The sequence below is a fragment of the Silene latifolia genome, chromosome 9, assembly GCF_048544455.1.
Source record: "Silene latifolia isolate original U9 population chromosome 9, ASM4854445v1, whole genome shotgun sequence".
NCBI classification, from domain to species: Eukaryota; Viridiplantae; Streptophyta; class Magnoliopsida; order Caryophyllales; family Caryophyllaceae; genus Silene; species Silene latifolia.
Genome location: NC_133534.1, coordinates 111,472,494 through 111,479,764, shown reverse-complemented (window position 1 = coordinate 111,479,764; position 7,271 = coordinate 111,472,494). Strand labels below are relative to the sequence as shown.

Sequence of the window (7,271 nt, the reverse complement as noted above, 5' to 3'; positions counted from 1 at the left end):
TTTTGGGATTTTCGAAATTTCCTTGAAACCCTAGAAAATCGATTAAACTATTTTGAGGATTTTGATGTTTTGTTGGTGTTTTGTTGATGAAGGAGTAATTTGATTGTGATTTTAGGAAGTTTGGGTTTGATTTTGGTGAATTTGGTTGAGGAATTTGTGTTTGGTTGATGAGGGGATTGAGGGTTTTGAGGGAGAAAGGGTTGTGTGTTTGTGTTTGAATAAGATAGAAATGATTTGGGGAAGGAGGGTGAATCCCGTGTTATATTCATTCAGCAGCAGGAGACGGGCGTCTTGGGATGGGGACGCTCGGATCTTTAAACAACGAGCTCAGGAATTCCTAACCCGTGCTGAGACGCACGGATTCTTCAGGAGACGGGCGGATTTCTGCAGGAGACGCTCGTCTTCACTTGGGGACGCTCGGATTTTAAAACAGTGGGGAGCTTAAACTTTTGAAGTAGCCAAGACACGCAGATTGTTCCTGAGACGAGCGGCTTCAGACTGAGACGGGCGTCTTCTCTGTAATCCGCTCAGATTTTTAAACAGACTAAAATTTTCAATTTTAGCTCTCCCAAGACGAGCGTTTTAGAGTCAGGACGCTCGGATCACTTCCAAGACGAGCGGGTTCCCTCTGGGATGCTCGGATCTTGTCCTGTACCCACGGGTTCAGGTCCACTCGTGGGGATCTTCATTTCCCATATCATTCTTTCTTCATGCCTTTATTCAACATTGTGGGTGCACTATGAAGGCTCGGTTAGCCTAGGCAATTGTTATCCCCACACTAGATCAACACTACACATCAAAACACATTAAAATACCTCCCTCACTTTCTCTCACAATGAAAATCTTGATCAAAGTATGAAATTGCAAATCCAAAATTGACAAAAATGCAATACAATAAGTAAAATTCAAGTTAAGGGTTAGAATGTTTACAAATGGTGGTTTAGGGAGGACTCCACCAAACTCTCATTCTTGAGTGAGATGTCAAGGAGGCATAGCCAAGGTGTTGTTGATGTTGCTCAACACCTTGTAGAAGTAGTCAAAGGCTTGTTCATTGTCATTATAATGATCTTGCATAGACCTTTCCCCATTGTGTTATTCATGATGGTGACCCATGTCAACGTGATGACAAGGATCAACAAAGCCTTGGTCTAAGGTCATAGCATTGCCAATGTGGGGATTGACTAATCCTTCAAATTCGCCATCCCATAAACCACAAACTTCACTAGCTTGCTCTCCAATTGTGTCATGAGTTGATGAAAACAACTCCTCTTTCTTGTTGTCATGGCCAATAAGGCCTTCTTCCTTTCTTGTCATGATTGGTGGTGAGCTATTCAAGCTCTCATTGTTGTTGAAATTTCCTTGCTCTCCGGATAGAGCATCTTGAGGATTGTCCACTTTCTTCTTCCATATGGGTGGTGATTCATTACCCATAGCTTGTTCTTTGCATTGAGATGCCAACTTCTTCCTATCACTTTCTCGGCTATAATGATCGACCATGAAACATGGCTCATGTAGTTGGGGAGCTCTCATTATCTTGTAAAGATTAAAAGTGATTGTCTCATCCTCCACTTCAAGTGTAAGCTCTCCATGTTGTACATCAATTACCGCTCCTGCGGTGTGCAAGAAAGGTCTTCCTAAAATGATAGGAATGTTGGAATCCTCCTCCATGTCAACAATGACAAAGTTTACCGGGATGAAGAATTTGCCAATTCTCACGGGCACATCCTCCCATACCTCTAAAGGTATCTTTGTTGATCGATCTGCCATTTGAAGAGTAATGTTAGTGCACTTGAGCTCTCCCATTCCTAGCCTCTTGCATACCGAGTATGGCATGACACTTACACTTGCTCCAAGATCACATAATGCTTTGTTGATTGTAGTGTCGCCAATGGTGCATGGAATAGTGAAACTTACCAGATCTTTGAGTTTTGGAGGTGAACTTCCTTGAAGAATAGCACTACGCACTTTGGTAAAGGCAATAGGCTCTAGCTTCCGGGTGGATTTCTTCTTGGTAAGAATATCTTTCATGTACTTTGCATAGGCCGGAACATGATTGATCAATTCCGTGAATGGGATTGAGACTTCTAAGTTCTTCACGATCTCCATGAACTTTCCAAGTTGTTCATCAAACTTAGGCTTAGCTTGACGACTTGGGAATGGAAGTCTAATCACAATAAGCTCTCTTTCCTTAGCCTTTTCTTCATTCTTCTTCTTTGAAACCTCTTTGGTGGTGGGTTCTTCTTCTTTAGAGTTCTCCACAACTCCTTGCTTGTCACTAGCATCCACAATGTCTTCCTCAATTGGCTTCTTCGGCCCTTTATACCTTGTACCACTCCTCAAATGGATGGCACTAACCGACTCATGCCTTAGGGGATTACTTTGAGGTGGTAATTGCACCTTTTGTCTTTGAGAGCTAGAAGATACTAATTGAGACATTTGGGTTTCCAACATCTTGGTGTGGGCTAGTATGTTGTTGATGGTGATGTCTTTGGCTTGGCTATCTTTTTGCATTTGGGTGAAAAATTCTTGTTGGTTCTTTTGCATTTGGAGGACCGCTTTTTGAACATCAAAGCCTTGGTCATTGGATTGATTGGAAGAAGGTTGATTTTGATAACCTTCGCTTTGGTTGTAAAAGGGTCTTTGAGCTTGGTTTCTCATTGGAGGTGGGGTGTATGATGGTTGAGGGTTTTGAACATTTTGGCTCTTGTATGAAAGATTGGGATCGAATTTGGTATTCTCATTGTAATAGTTGGAATAAAGGGTGCCACTCTTGTATGCTTGGAAAGCATTCACTTGTTCCCCTACATTCACTTTGGTCATGTCTCAAAGTTCCACAACTCTCACATACTCCACTTGGAATTGAGGATGATGCCACCATAGCATTAACATGTTGTTTGGGTGATTTGGAAGCTTCATCAAGCTTAGACATGGCCTTTTCAAACTTCAAATTCATGGTGTCAATATGAGCACTTCGCTGAGCACCAAATTGTGTGATGGAATCTACCTCATGCGTTCCTCCACTAGTGGCCTTTCAAGGCCTACTATATTATGAATTATGAACCGCCATCTCTACAATTTTGTCCCATGTCTGATTGTCATCAACTTCGGTAAACATGCCATTTGATCCCATGTTGAGGATATTGCGGGAGTTTTCATATAGACCATTCCAAAATTGTTGCACAAGGAACCACTCGCTAAGTCCATGGTGTGGACAAGAACGACAAGTGTCCTTAAATCTCTCCCATGCTTCAAACAATGATTCCTCAACCCTTTGTTTGAACCCGGTGATTTGGGCTCTCAACATGTTAGTCTTCTCCGGAGGATATAATTTCTTGTAGAAGGCAAGTGCCAACTTCTTCCAAGAGTCAATACCAAGGGTAGCCTTGTCTAGGCTCTTTAACCATTGCTTTGCGGTACCAATCAAAGAAAAGGGAAATAATACCCATCAGATTTGATCTTCAGTAACTCCGGTTTGAGAAATCGCATCACAATAGTCACAAAAAGTCTCCATATGTGAATGAGGGTCTTCACTAGGCATCCCTCCAAATTGACTTCTCTCAACTAATTGTATGAATGCGGATTAGGCAATGAAATTAACGGTTAGATGTTGTGGTGTAGAAGTACCATTTGGTAGGTTCTCCTCGGTTGGTAAGGAATATGATAAAAATTTAGGCATTGTAGGTTGATTTTGTGGTGGATTTTGTATTGGGTTGTCCTCTCCTTCTCTTGCAAAAGGGTTGGTAAACTAAATGTTATTTGGTTGAATGTCCACAATCTCTCCAATACCTCTTAAAGTACCTCTACCAACTCTTCTATTGTTGGTTAAGGTTCTTTCGATTTCAAGATCAATAGGTAATGGATTACCTTGTGATCTCCTAGTCATGCAAAATATCAAACAACTTGAAAATAATTAGAACAACCTTGAGGAGATTGACTTCCCCAAGGTAAAGAAAGATACAACTAAAAACAATTAATGAAAATCAAATCAATTGAACACCGTCCCCGGCAACAGCACCATTTTTGGTCTGGTTAAAACTCGTCGTCAAAATCTACCAACCCAAACAATATTTATAACTTCACAAACTACTCTTAGCAAAGAGGCAAGTAAAGGTCGGATCCAAAGGGACGGGTATTGATGTAGGATTCTCAATTGCAAATGGTCGTATCTTAGGGTGTCACAATTTGGGTTGAGATAAGAGATCAACTAAACTAATCAACAAGATGAATAAAAACAAAGCAAAGCAAATAGAGGGGTTGTAAACAATTGATTAAGGGCACTAGGGTGTCATGGGTTCATAGGGGATTCATGGGAGTTGATCATACAAACATGTTCTCAATTATATAGCAATCACTTATTGTTGTGATGGGATCGAATTGTTGTATAAGCTTACAATCCATAAGAAGGTTTGGGTCCCGGAGCCAAATCGATTAGATTGTACCACACCTACAAGTCGAATTAATCCTTCTTATTGAACTATATGCATGGTCTAATGAGGCTCGAGTTGGTGTATAAGCTTACAAGCCTCATTGAAAATATAGGTGATGGGTAAAAAATGAAAGGATTCATAGGCTCGCATTTCATCATACATAACATGTGCATAAGTTGAAATCACAACAAGCAAGCAATTTAATTATGAAAACATATTAGATTCAGCACGAATCATTCCCCATGTTTGTTTCCCCTAATTCCCCATTAACCCTAGCTAAGGAAACTACTCACTCATGATCAAGTTTAATGTTAATAAGGTTGTAAATCATACTAACAAGGTAACACATGATGAATAAATAAAAGTGATTAACAATAATTAAACAAGGTTAAGAGAGAACTATACCTATGAAGATGATTCCAAATAATAAAGCAAAGAATAATAGAAGTACTTGATGATTGATGGCAGGTTGTCAATCCTCCAAATAAACACAAATAATCTTCTAATTACCCAAAATAAAGGAAGAACAATAGAGAAATTAAGGAAAGATTAAGATGTGATTAATATTGAGAATTGTATTACAACTAAATTAAGACTAATTTGATGAGATTAAGAGAGTATACGATATGATTAAGGGTGCATTAAAATTGGATGCTAATCTAGGTACTACAAATGGGTATTTATACTAAAGATTAGGTACAAGGATTAGGGTTACTAAGGTCTTAAATGACTATTAAGACCCTAAGAAAAGTTGAGGAAATGCTCCTCCTGAAGGAAATAAGAGGATCCCCATTGCTAGTCTTGCCACGATCCGCCCGTCATGTGCTGTGGCACGGCCTCTCTGACTTGCGATCCGCTCGGATCCAGGGGAAGACGCTCGGCTCCTTTGGTTGGAAGCCGCTCGTCTTGAGCACAAGACACCCGGATATTGCTGTTGTGAAACGCCCGGATCGTACATGACCCGCTCGGATGCCTGGGCGGACTACTTCTCTTCTTTTCCTCCTTAATAATCCGCAAGGATCATTTCGGGGATGCAAGGATCCTTTCATCATTGCCCATTTCACTTTATTATCTACTTAGGTCTCTAGTATTGGTCTTCTCTTTTGATGCTTGGTCATTGGATGCGATCAATTTAGCTCCATTTTGCCTCATAAATGCAAGGTTAGCACTCCTTTCCTACCAAGGGGACAAAACCTCAAAGAATATGCAAAATGGGACGCTAAAGATAGTAAATGGCCCAATTATGTGCTATAAAGCATAGGAACGAGGTTAATTCGGGGACTAAATGTGCTCAAATATGAGTCACATCACTATCCTAAGTTCTTGGGGTTCTAGTTCCGTTCCTACATTGATAGGTTCGGTGTTTTCTATGACTGGTGCCCCTTCCTCCTCTTCTAGTATTTCTTTAATTATATAGGGAGGTAATTCAATTGAGTCTAGGTCAGGATCATCCTCATTATCATCGTAAATCTAATTGCATTCAGAATAACATAAGGAGTAAGCAGAATCGGATTTATTCATATTAAAGTTTGAAAACAGCTGAAACAAAGAAGCCATCTGCGCAGTAGTCAGTGGCGGTAAATGGGACAGATGCTGGGACATTCCCCAAGCTACTATCACTTGGCGATACTATGCTAGGAGAAACAAAAGGTTGGGGAGTGATGACAGGAGGAGACTCTCTAGCGACTTCTCTAGACTTAGACTCCGACTCCGACTCTAATTCTGACTCTGACTCGAATTCATCGTCTTCAGGTTCTCCTTTGAACATCTGTCCTTCTGCAGTAGTGACCTTGAAGAGCTTTCCTTGATTGTTGGTCCACTTAATCGACTTTCTCCATCATTTTTGCTGATTTGAGCATGTGTTAGTGATCAGTGTTGTAGGGTTGAAGTGGTCATCTTGAAGTATCATGGTAATGATCTCATCCTGTGCTGCCTTGACGAATCGATCCTCTCCAAATAGAAGGCTAACAGCATGTTCGTCGAGACAAGGTGTCTGACGAGTTTTGACAGTAAGAACCGTTTCTGGAGGAATGAAGTAGCAATCAAGGAAGACCTCGATTCCAGCTAGTTGAAAGCCTCTGTACAACCAAGGTTCGGGAAATCCATGAAAATATTCACAGTCCCCTTCCCTGACGAAGTACGCATTTAGTGTAGGGAGATAGGGTTGCATTTGGATTCCCTTACTTTTGCGATTCTGAGCTTGAGTAAGCATTTCGATGATTTCGGCCTTCGTGGGCTTGTACCCCAAACCTAGTGGTATTTTTTGGGAGTTACCTTCCTTAAAAGGTGTAAAGGTACTTTATCTGATAGGGTTTAGTGGCATTCCTGGGAAGTATTTCTGGGATTTAAGTATGTAGTTGACCACTAAGTTGGAGTATAGGTCGAAATATAAGGCAGCCAGCTCGCTCTCTATAAGGTTTATGATTCGAAATCCTCCAAGCTCGTACACCGGATCTTTAACTACTTGGTTGCTTGACATTTTCTCTATCATGGCCTTGATAGGTGGCGAAGTGATCGTCACTACCTTCCCATCTAGAGGGATCTTGATCTTTTGGTGTAAGGTGGATGTCACTGCTTTGGAAGCGTGAATCCAGGGCCTACCTAGAAGTATATTGAAAGATGCCTCTATGTCCACTATCTGAAAATTAACCATTCGCTCGATTGTCCCAGTGGCCACGGTAAGGTTAACTAGCCCCACTACTTTACGTCACGTTCCATCGTATGCCCGAACGCCTTGGTTAGTAGGAGCCCAATCTGATTCTTTCGTGCTTAACTTGTATGTTGTCTTTAGTGGTATGACATTGACTACGGAGCCATCAGCCATCAAAGTCATACATTTTTCTT

The 7,271-nt window shown here is 41.0% G+C and overlaps 1 non-coding gene across 1 annotated transcript; it reads left to right on the top strand.

Moving 5' to 3' along the window:
• Window positions 1-3,197: 3,197 nt before the first annotated feature.
• Window positions 3,198-3,304, top strand: LOC141603689 (small nucleolar RNA R71). Its single transcript, XR_012525548.1, has one exon. It is a non-coding gene; the product is annotated as a small nucleolar RNA R71 (small nucleolar RNA).
• The last annotated feature ends 3,967 nt before the right edge of the window (window positions 3,305-7,271 follow it).